The sequence below is a fragment of the Perca flavescens genome, chromosome 15 (assembly GCF_004354835.1).
Source record: "Perca flavescens isolate YP-PL-M2 chromosome 15, PFLA_1.0, whole genome shotgun sequence".
NCBI lineage: Eukaryota > Metazoa > Chordata > Actinopteri > Perciformes > Percidae > Perca > Perca flavescens.
The window spans coordinates 28,039,987-28,051,675 of NC_041345.1; positions in this window are offsets into that span (position 1 = coordinate 28,039,987).

Genomic DNA, 11,689 nt, shown 5'->3' on the forward strand with positions numbered 1-11,689 from the left:
AGTACCAAATGGCACTGTTAGAGTGAGGTGAAGCACAAACGTTTCAGCATAATGTCTCTACTCTGTTTTCATTCCAGTCAGAGCATGTGAATGCAGTGCCCGCTGTTCATCAATATAATGCATTGTAACTCCGAGATAATTATGGTTACCCAGTGATGTCCAGTAGTACCCTAGTGAGAGTAACACGTTGTAAAGTTGTCACTTTTTCAATCCTCTCCTTTTCATAACGACTCGTGTATTCTTCTTGTGATGGTGCGTCTTTTAAAATCTCATAACTGCAGTCATTTGTTGCGATTCTCAGAATGTTTCTCAGACCGACCTCCACAAAACTATTCAGCCTGCAGTCTGTAGCTATCCACTTCGCTATGGCATTTGTTAACTTCTTATGCCCTTTGTTTATCTCTACTTCTCCCACACGCTTCATCTAAAGTAGTCTGCCGACGCGCCATTGTTTGTTTCGTTGAATGATGGTATCAACTGTGTGTATTGCATTTAGGTGATATTTCAGACTGGAAGTACTCCGGTGATAAGAAAATTCAACTTTGCAATGGTTACAAATAACTTTAAAATGAAAATGGCCATGTCAAAAGTTTCGTACCCTTCTCCATGTTTGTTAATCCGCCAGTTCTTTTCTTTTCTGGTTCCTGTAAGCGCGGCAGGACAGACTTTTACAAAATAAAAGCCTGTGAGCAACAGACTTTTACAATAATAAAAGAAATAATAATAATAATAATAATAATTATTATAATTAAATAATTATAATAAAAAACTTGTGGGGTCCAGCATTTTGGTCCCACAAAGCTGTCGGGACCCCACAAGTATACTAGACTCCCGGTTTTTGGACCCCACGAAAATAGTTAAACAAAAACACACACAAACACGTGGGTGTGTAACACCCAGCCACTAACAGTGTGCAGGGTGTGCAGTCAGTTCTCATCAAAAACATTTTTGTGTAATAAAGGGTCAACATGCCAAAACCTTTGCCCACTTTTTCCATCTTGATCTGCACTTACTTTAGTGCCACTGCAGCAGCCCAGCATCTCCCTAACATCTCCTAACAAAGAGCTGGTCAAACAATACTCCATAAAAGTTTGATCATTTATGTGGATAATGTTTCACATCTTACACACTACTGTTTAATTTGCAGGCTACTTAACCTCTGTTAAACTAGGACTAGCCTGACAAGCCAGACCCACATCGAGATGTTGGGTCTGGGAACTCACCATTGACAGGGCTCAATCCAAGGGGCGGGATAAACGGTTGTCTTTCAAATTCCCTCTGCACCTAATAGGATAGCGCTACAACCAGACAGAGCAATGAAGAAGGTAGCAGAGCTAGTTGATGGATTAAATTTTTGCCGTATCCGGTCGGCAAAACTCCAAACACATCTTCCTTTTTTAAGAATGATCTCTGTGCCGTTCTTGGTTCTTTTCTCAAAGAAAAGCTTAACTCCAAGTCTTCCAGAAGACCGCTGCAGCAGCCATAAGCCCCGCCCACCGACTCTATACACGATGTGATTGGCCTGACCAGAGTTTGGTTTTTCCAGCTCGCAAGTCAGCGGAGAGTGCCTAGACCCCCCTGGCTGCAAAATAAATTTGCTGCCACTAGGGTGCGTCTAGATTTCTAGGCTACATGAGGACGGGAAAATACTTTCAGTCATCCTCTGTATTTCCCATATATGAAATATCTTTTCACTGTGCAACAAAAAGATAGCCACAGAAAATGCAATAGTTCCTGTGATTCTGTAGTTGCTGAGGCTCAGACATCCATGGCACACAGGAGGTGGGACGCATGGATCCATCTCCCCAGGAACAAACGCTGTGTTGGGGGGGCAAACTCATGCGATGCATAATTGATCCTGTGGATGATTTGTAGGCTATTAAGTGAAAAAGGTCCACCAAAGACTGGGCCATCTTGACTGTCTTGATTCTGCACATATTTCTGTTACTGTAGTCCTATTTACTATTTCATTATTTCATCCATGCGTGACGCAGCGGATCCGTACGCGCTGTCACCTGCCGTGGAGACGCTGGCCTCACTGACCTCTCCTCCTCTGAGTCGGGTCTCTCTCGCGCTGGACTCAGTTTCACTGAGCCTACTAACACATAAAAAAAATCAATGGCATTACATCAGTGAGTTCAAACTGCTTATTGTGATAATTTGGACTGACACTGAGATCCATGTTGTTTGGTAACTGGTGTAGCGTGCCACAATTCTCTTGATTTCCAGTTCGACATTTTTTTTTAATTTCTGCCATGGTTTGGAGTGGATTTGCCACTCTGGGCATTTTCTTTTATTGCTAATCCAAGATGACAAAACTACAAACTCTCCTCCAACCCCGTGATCAGCACCTCAACCTCACAGTCGGTGAAGTTTTTTTCCCCGTCTACAGAGATATTACCTGTTGTCATTGGACAAAGAATGACGTCGGGGGCGCATTTATATAAGGAGTAATATAAGAAGCCAAAAATCCGCGTAGGGAGGTTGGTCGGGGTGGTGGATGGGTCAAACAACACAGGACTTTCACCCGGGCGAGCGGGAATTGTGTCCCGCGTGTGGCGCTTTGTCCCGCGTGTTACTGTGGCGCGTCTCCCGGCGTTTAAGGCGCCCTTTCCCCGCCGTTTAAGGCGCCCTTTCCACGGTGTTTAAGGCGCCCTTTCCCCGGCGTTTAAGGTGACCTTTCCCCGTAAGTTTTTTCCTAAACCCAACCTCCGCCATCCCGTTATTGTGGGGCGTCCCCAGCGGGCCGTCTCGCGGGCACCTCATGGCTTATTGAGCATCCTTTTCGGCCACCTCCCGGCCGCCTCATCCAGCGGGTCCCCAGCGGGCCACCTCGCGGGCGCCTCCCGGCTTATGGAGCGACCTTTTCGGCCGCCTCCCGGCGTCCTTTCCCCGAGAAAATAATGTGACATTTACACGTAAAAAATAATGTGACATTTACACGTAAAAAACGAGAAAAACGTCTCCGTGAACACGTATCAATAGATTAAGAATAACGTGGACATTTACACGAACTGCCGTGAGACCGGGTTGGTTTTATACAGGTAAATATTTCTGTGTTTTGGTCGTACCCCATCTTCTGGTATGAAAGTTGCGCAGTCTTTTATACATGAGGCCCCAGGTCTCCTATCAGAGAGCATGAGCTACCAGGTGGAGTTCAGCTTTTTACTTCGTAGTAAAATGGTGCATTACAAGCAGTCACAAGATGTACATTGCTGGATATATGAAGGAAGTTTCTGAAATAAACCCAAAAAAGGTACATTAAAGGGGTGATAGAATGCAAAACCGATTTTACCCTGTAATAGTTGAATAACGACAGTTCGGTGGGTAAATAGGACATACATAGAAGCTCAAAATCCCATTGAAAAATCTCATATTTTGAAACTGCCGCTGAAAACGGGCGAATCGCAACAAAGCTGGAAGTTGACATAAGCATCCCAGGACTTTTACCAGGGCTCCAGACTAACTTTTTTCACTAGGAGCACAGTGGCCCCCAACTGAAAATTTTAGGGGCACAACCAGAAAATTTAGGGGCACACACCGTAAATCAACATGCTAACCAAATATTCACATTTCTACTAATTTCCACTGTATTACTAATAAATACTTTGATAATAGATGCAGAAATTACAATGTGCTGTTTCAAATTCAGTGTCACTTTTGAAGATGCAACATACAAGGTAAACTGACAGCCCCATCGCTGTCATGACACTAAACAAAAAAAAAAAAAAAATATATATATATATATATATATTTTTTTTTTTTTTGTTATTGTATAATAAAATAAAATTGTATTTTTTAGTTTTATTTTTATCATGACCGTTTATAATTGCTCTTTAATGTTTCATGTAAAGCACTTTGAATTTCCTTGTTGCTGAAAGGTGCTATAGAAATAAAGTTGCCTTGCCTTGACTGTGTGTCGGAGTTCAGCGGCCTGTGCTGCTTGGGTTGCTAAATCACCGCTCTGTCTGCCCTTTTTCACAGACCCCGGCCTGCTGTGAGCTCAATTGAGCTCCGTCACGGCCGGCAGCCCGGTGCTCAATACCCGCGCAAACTCACCCTTTCTGGGTGACTGGACTACCATACGCCGCTGCCCTGACAGAGCTCCAGGGCCTGCAGCTCGCTGCTCTCCCTCCCCTCTTCCTGCTAAATGGCCGGTGTGTGACTGAGAGCGTGGTCAGCAAGCTTGTTACGCCCACAATCTCTAACCGCAGGTTCCAGTTAATCTTATTACGGATATCTGTGTTGAGTTATTTAAACAAGCAATTGGGGAAATAAACGCCTCGTCTGCGAGTCTCATTGACAGAGCACGGGGTAAGTTGGAGTCCATTAATGAGAGCTAGCTAGCCTCCTCTTAACGAGACTTCTGAAATGCATAAAAATGCATTAAATTGAAATCCAAAATCGGACAAGTGTTAGCTAAGCTTTGTAATACCTTGGGGAACCTATAATATACATGCTGTGACGAAATTCAAACTGTAAATATTACACGTTCCCAAAAATGCCTTAATTTGAAATCGGACACAACAGTTAGCTTTATAAGACCCTCGGGTAAATATTATATAAGTGGCGTGACGAAATTCAGACTGGAAATATACTATAGTTATGCCGAAAGTGTAGCTAGCTAGACGCAATTGTTTCCCATTGTATTTAATGGGACACATAGCTAGCTAGCTGCTCCTCCTAACAAGACCCCTCACGTTCATAAAAATGCCTTAAATTCAAATCGGATCAAAACGGTTAGCTTTGTAAGACCTTCGGTAGATGTTATATAAGTGGCGTGACGAAATTCAAACCGTAAATATATTATAATTATGCCGGCAGCCGGCCACGGAGCCCGGTGCAGTAATCCACAAAGGGTGACTTTGCCCTGGGTATGGAGCCCAGCAGGCTGCCGCTTTCTCGTCAGACTGTATGGAGCTCCTAAAGTCGGACAAGTCTTAACAAATTTGCAATTAGCCATCAATTATCGTAAAACAGCCCATATTTGAGCTTTATATAGTTGATTTCTCGCATAAAAAAGTCTCAGAAATGAATTTAGTAATGAAAGATTGCAGTGTCTGGAATGTGAGATTCTGTCGCGTCTCTAATGTGTGTGTCTGGGGATTCGCTCAACCAATCAGCGCGCGTCTCTAATGTGTGTGTATGGGGATTTGCTCAACCAATCAGCATGCAGCTCATCTAAATATTCATGAGCATACCATATTTGGAAGAAAAGCTCTTGTTACAAATAGGGCCAAAACACAGGGATGCATAAGGGCCAATAAAATATCAACCAGGATATTTTCAGCCCAACCAATGTTACATACCCCATTAGGAGACCATAAGGAACAGTGTGAAATACCCTATATAATCATTCTGTCATCCCTTTAATGTCACCGCTGTTATGACTAATATTACCTGATATAACAGTGGGTTATTAATCACTAGGGTTGGGTACCTTTCGCATCTGAACCAATACCACTACCGATACCGGTACCTGGAATTCGGTTTTCGGTACTTTCCCTCTGTAATTACAAAAAAAAAATATTTCAGTTGTAAAAATAATTCCAAACCTATTTACTTAGAACATTATGTTATTTATTTAGAATATTTTACACTGACAGAAACTAATATATATATATATATATATATATATATATATATATATATATATATATATATATAAAACCCCTCCCTCTCTCCTCCCAAACCCGTCCCTACAACCTATTAAATTGATTATTCAACTTTTATTCTTTTATTTGTATATTATTATATTTTAGCCTGTTTTATTTTCATCATGACAGTTTTTAATTGCTCTTTTAATGTTTTATGTAAAGCACTTTGAATTACCTTGTTGCTGAAAGGTGCTGTAGAAATAAAGTTGTCTTGCCTTACAACCTCAGCCTGTCAGTCAATCACCAGGGCACAGAAACCAGTGTTATGCCTGCTCGTGTCAGAGGAAGTGTAATGTCAACAGCAACGCGACCGCTTTTGCCTCGCCATTAATATCATATTGCAGCAAACGCTGTCTACGTGAAGTTTTGAAAAACTGTTCCCACACTTGAAACCACTTTATTGGCATTGCAGTGACCTACTGTGACTTCAACAAAACTGCAGAGCCGACATTGCTCCGTCCGCACCTCTGCACATGTGTGTGTGTGTGTGTCGGACCTCTGCTCTCTGTCAACATGCAGAGAGGACAGATAAGCTTGCACTTACTCTCAGGTAACAAAATCAGGCACCGTTTGATTTTACGTGAACCAATACTCGGAAGTACCGACGTGATTCGGTTGGTACCAGTAAAAGTACCCTATAACCAACCCTATTATCACTTATTATCAAATAATGAAATAAAATATACAATTATCATACTGTGCAAGTAAAATGAACATCCTCTCCAGCACAGTAACAATTAAAGCCCCCCAAAATGTATCACACACTAGCTAGTAACATGTGTTATGTACAGTGGAACGTTAGCAAGCTAGCAAAATACAGATAAACTAGCAGCTTCACATCACAGGGTAAAACGGTTAACATTCAGTACTCATCGCAGACTGAAACAACTCAGGAATAGATTAATCTGCTAGCCTGACGTTGTCATACTCAGATTCTGGTCAGAATATAAATCTGATATTGCTCCATTGGGCTGCGATTATGGGGCGTGTTTCAACCGAACCAGGAAAGAAAATGCATCTGCACTAAATTGGATAGACCTACAACCAATCAGAGCAACGGAACTCAACTCAACTGTCAACAGAACGTTGTATTGTATCCATAGCAACCACTCTTTGAACTTCGTCCTAACTTCCGACGTTTTTGTAGATGTATATATCATTTGTTTCGTGTGTTGCCGTTCTCAAACTCCCTTCGCTCTGGAGTTAGCAAACTACATGCTGAAAATGGCAAGTTTTGAAGAAATGTATTTCATTTTGTTTTTTTCTTCTATACCAGAATGTATGTGTGGTGTAGCCAGACCTTACTCCACGCGCTGTGGAGATAGGCCTGGTAATGCGAGACTAGGTCAATGCATTAAGATGCATTCATTGACAAAACCAGTCCTTCAAATCTCATATGATGTTAATTTCTATCCTCAAATACGATCCACCTGAGCATTTTCCATCTTCATATCTTAGACAGAGAACGTAATGGTCACGGTTTTAAGGATGGTCACGGTTTGGTTATGTTTAGGCACCAAAACTATTTAGTTACGTTTGGGAAAAAAATGTCGGTTTGGGGTAAAAGTAAGTAACTTTACTTCCGGTTATGCATGTGACACTGAACGTGACGTAGCTCAGTTTGTTCTGTAAAGTAAAAAGGAAACAACAACAAAATTCACCATTTACTATTATTTTCAAATGGGACTTGAACCTGTTCTCCTGGTTTAAAGTCCTGCGTTTTAAAAGTAATGTCTACCATACACTAGAAGACTTTGAACAGACTTTTTAAAAGACTAAAGTCTGACACCATCTCACATCTAAAGACAATCTTGCAGGGTCATAAATTAGAAGAAAAAAGTAATGTAATTAAAAACTTTAATCAAGCTAGGTACCTACTGCTAGCGTAATCTGGTGACTTTACATTACATGTCATTAAACTGACGCTTTAATCCAAAGTGACTTCCAATTAAGTGCTTTCAACCCTGAAGGTGCAAACTCCAGACAACAAGTAGTAAGTGCAAGTAAATTAGCTTTAAATAAGCAAAACTACAAAGAAAGTTTGGTTTTGGTTCTGCCGTACATGCAGATGAATGGTGGCTGTAACCGAAGGTCTGTGTTTGTCCGCCGTTAAAACTCCCGTTGGATGACTCGCTTCAGAAAGGTTGATAATCGGCAAGTTTCCCTCTTTAGTGTTTCGCTTTTAGCACCATAGCAACGATAAACAACACTGGCTCTAGCTGTTTGCTGCTTCCTGTTTGGTGCTGGAGGGAGCTCACAGTGCGCACCTATTGGTTGTTGACTATGTTCATGTAATTTAACTTCACTACCAAGACTTAAAAAATTGATTTTGTCAGAACATCAAGACAGTTAAAATAGTGACTCGGACTGAATTTTTGGACCACCTTACACCAAACGATTGAGACGACGGGAGAGCCCCAACTCTAGCAAGACTCTCAGGATTTTATTCTGATATTGGAAATTAGTCTCAACGCTGGAAATGCTTGAAAAGTCTTTTGGTGTAAGGTCGGCATAATAAAAACAAAAAGAAAAAAGGGTCTTCTCTGACAAGCTAGCAGTTATTGTGTAGATATATCACATTGTTAATCCCAATGTAAAAAAAAATTAGGATTAACTGTTGAATGCATTTGTTGCCGCTGGTCTCTTCAGTAACTGCTGGGGCTCTGCTGTTCCTCCTGTTGTTGCCCCTGCTGCTGATCCTGCTGCTAGTCTTGGTGGTGGTCTATCTGGTCTGCAAGAGAAGACGACGAGCCAAGCACACTGGAGCCCTCGTCCAAACTCAATGTCGGTGCTCACACAGTACACATTCATCCAATGAGTTCAAATGCTTGTAAAGAATTTCTTCTGATGTTCATGATGCTTGTGTTTCAGTGGCTGTCAGAGTCAGGAATGATTCTAAAGAGGAGTATGAGGACAACAAGATTGACTATATAAATGTTGATCAATATGTAAATCTTGATCCATTGATCACCAAGAAGAAACTCAAAAAGGGAGCAGAGAAAGAGGAGGAAGAGGAGACCAATGATTATGAGGAGCCAGAGAGTGACGAAGATCATGATTATGAGGAAGCGAGCCCCAGGGCAAATATTATAAAAGCCAACAATGTCTGTTTCAGTATAGAGGAAAACAGAGAAGAAGAAGAAGAAGAAGAAGAAGATTACTATGAAAATGTAACCAAGCCATTTGTTGAAGAAACTTTGGACATTTACGGAGAAGAGGATATTTATCAAAACATTTAAGGTGTCCAGTGGTCAACAGTGTCACAGTGGTTACTGTGGATGAAGCACTGACTTTTTGAACCGCTGCAAAGAATTTTGCCAAGTAAATTCCTTTTTTTTTAATTTTAGCGTGCTTTCACATCTGTACTTTGGTTCATTTGGTCCAGACCAAGGGCAAACAATTATACATAGTAGCATTTTTCAGCTGTTTGAGTTCTTTTTCACACCACACAGTTTGCTCTGGTCAAAATCAGTTGATGAGTTGGTCAAACAAACCAAAATGCAGCAACACAAGTCATGTGACAACATACACACTGGCCAGATGTGTCTCTGAACGCATTTCCTAAACTGCTCTTCGATTGGTCAGAATTACCATGCGGGAAAAATCCAACAGAACTCCCGGAAGCAAACAAAGATAAGAGGAAAAGCCAGCAGACAACACGCCGCTTTTGCAAGTATACTACTATAGAGAGACAACTAGATGCCTTGACTGTAGCCCTGGTCATTGCATAGTGTAAGAAATAAAAATAATCAGTCAAGCTGGCTATGCATTATGAGGATACAAATCATAGTTGAATTATAGTTGTGTGTTTAGTGGAAGAGCACTATGACAGCTTAGTCATGCAAAATGAGAAAAGGATACTGTTGTATGTGCAGAAAGAAGCACTGTATGACGGTGGTCAGAAAGCAACAAGAGTGCAGCAACAAAGTTAATATCAGTTTGATATCAGTTTGACCATGAGAATAAATTACTCCTCAACCTGTGACAGGCAACAGCGGCGCATTGTTCTCTCTGACCATCAGCATAGTTAAAGTCTGCCTAAGAACTGATGAAGAGGGCGTGTGCCAAAAGACTGGGACCAGTCTGTGCACCAACCAGGGGAGGCTAAGTCTAAACCACGGTACTCCTCCAACTTTTAATAAACAAATCAAAATGCTTTTAGAGACTGATATATGAATTCATGTATAAGCCAGAAAATTCAGTCTGATGAGAGAAGCCTGTGTGCCTGCTCAATTGGACCCGTGTTTATGCTCTTATGATTTTACTTAAATAAATACTTGTTAAACTTTTAAGTCCTCTTCTTTCCTACTTAGTGGATTTTGAGACACGACAAAGTGGTGACCCCGACGTGATCCACTAAGTGGCGCCAGAGGACTTTCCCCTGAATTGAGCAGACAGGACGGACTCCAGTTTTTCCTTCACTCGAAACAGCGCGCTGTCAAGAATAAGGTAAGCAGAGACCTGTTAATATCTAACTTCTGCACATTGAGCATAACCACATTTTTGAGTGAAGAAGAACAAGAGTGCCGTTGGTAAATTGAATGAAATCTTAAGAGTATAAAAGAAAACTAAACAGTAAAATGAAATTGCAAAAAAAGAACTGTTAACAGAGTGAAAAGAAAGCCTGTAAAAAGCTCCTGGTCCACTGTGACCGGGGAATTGGGCAACAAAAAATAAATCTAAATTAGCCTGTAAAAAGCTCTTGGTCCACTGTGATCGGAGAGTTGGGCAACAAAAATTAAATCTAAATTAGACCTGTAAAAAGCTCTTGGTTCATTGAGACCGCAGAGTTGGGCAAAACTATAATCAAAGAGGTAAACCTTCGAAGGTTCAATGGTCTGACGAGACCTATACATTGGCTATAAGAGACTCGTAAAAAGCTTTTGATCTACAACTGGTCGGAAAGTTGAGTACATTGGGTGAAATAAAACAGTAAAAAGCTCTTGGTTAGAAAAATCGGAGAGTTGGTTTAATGTGAGTTAATTAGAGGAATCGCAGTCGGTTGGTTGGTAGATACTGTAAAAAGCCAATGGTTGGTTATTCAATCGGTTGGTTGGTAGATACTGTAAAAAGCCAATGATTGTGAATTCACCGTAAAAAGCTCTTGGTTAGAAAAATCGGAGAGTTGGTTTAATTTGAGTTAATTAGAGGAATCGCAGTCGGTTGGTTGGTAGATACTGTAAAAAGCCAATGGTTGGTTATTCAATTGGTTGGTTGGTAGATACTGTAAAAAGCCAATGATTGTGAATTCACCGTAAAAAGCTCTTGGTTAGAAAAATCGGAGAGTTGGTTTAATTTGACTTAATTAGAGGAATCTCAGTCGGTTGATTGGTAGATACTGTAAAAAGCCAATGATTGTGAATTCAATGCAATGACAGAAAACGTTTTACATTTCGATACGGAGGCAGATTTTGAAGTATATTGTGAAGAGGATGAAATTAATAAGGCACAGCTTGAAGTAGAAACAATTACTAGTGAAGGTTCCTTGTGTGAAGTGTCCGAACGGACAGGGGAGAATACTTTAGGAAAAGAGTGAAACAGTAACAGGTAGTGGTGACGAAGTGAGTTTAGAGCTAGATTTTGAGAGCAACATACAGCAGGACAAGAGACAGACTGACGTTACAGAGTCAAATTGACACTTTGAAAAGCAGAGACAATTGTTCGTTGAAAATATATACGGTTTCTTATATATAGTGTGTTTTGGGTGCTGTTGGGAACTGTATCATGGCATAAAGAAGTGAAAGATTGTGCATACAGTGCTGAAATGGAAGCTTTTCTGTTGGTGAAACTGGGGAAGAAAGCACCGGTGGGCAGCAGAAACAATGGGTTGAGACAGGGAAAAAGATACTCTGTAAGTGGGAAAAGGAAGGACTGTTGGCAGACATAGGGAGAGATGAGAGTGTATTGAAAACTTTGAATATCAGAGCAGAGAGTCAGGCACGAGTGGCAGACACAGAATGGAAAGAAAAAGGGAGTAGTAGGTGGGGGCCTGCATGGGTGCGTAAACAAAAGAAGGCCGTGGAGAAAGATGT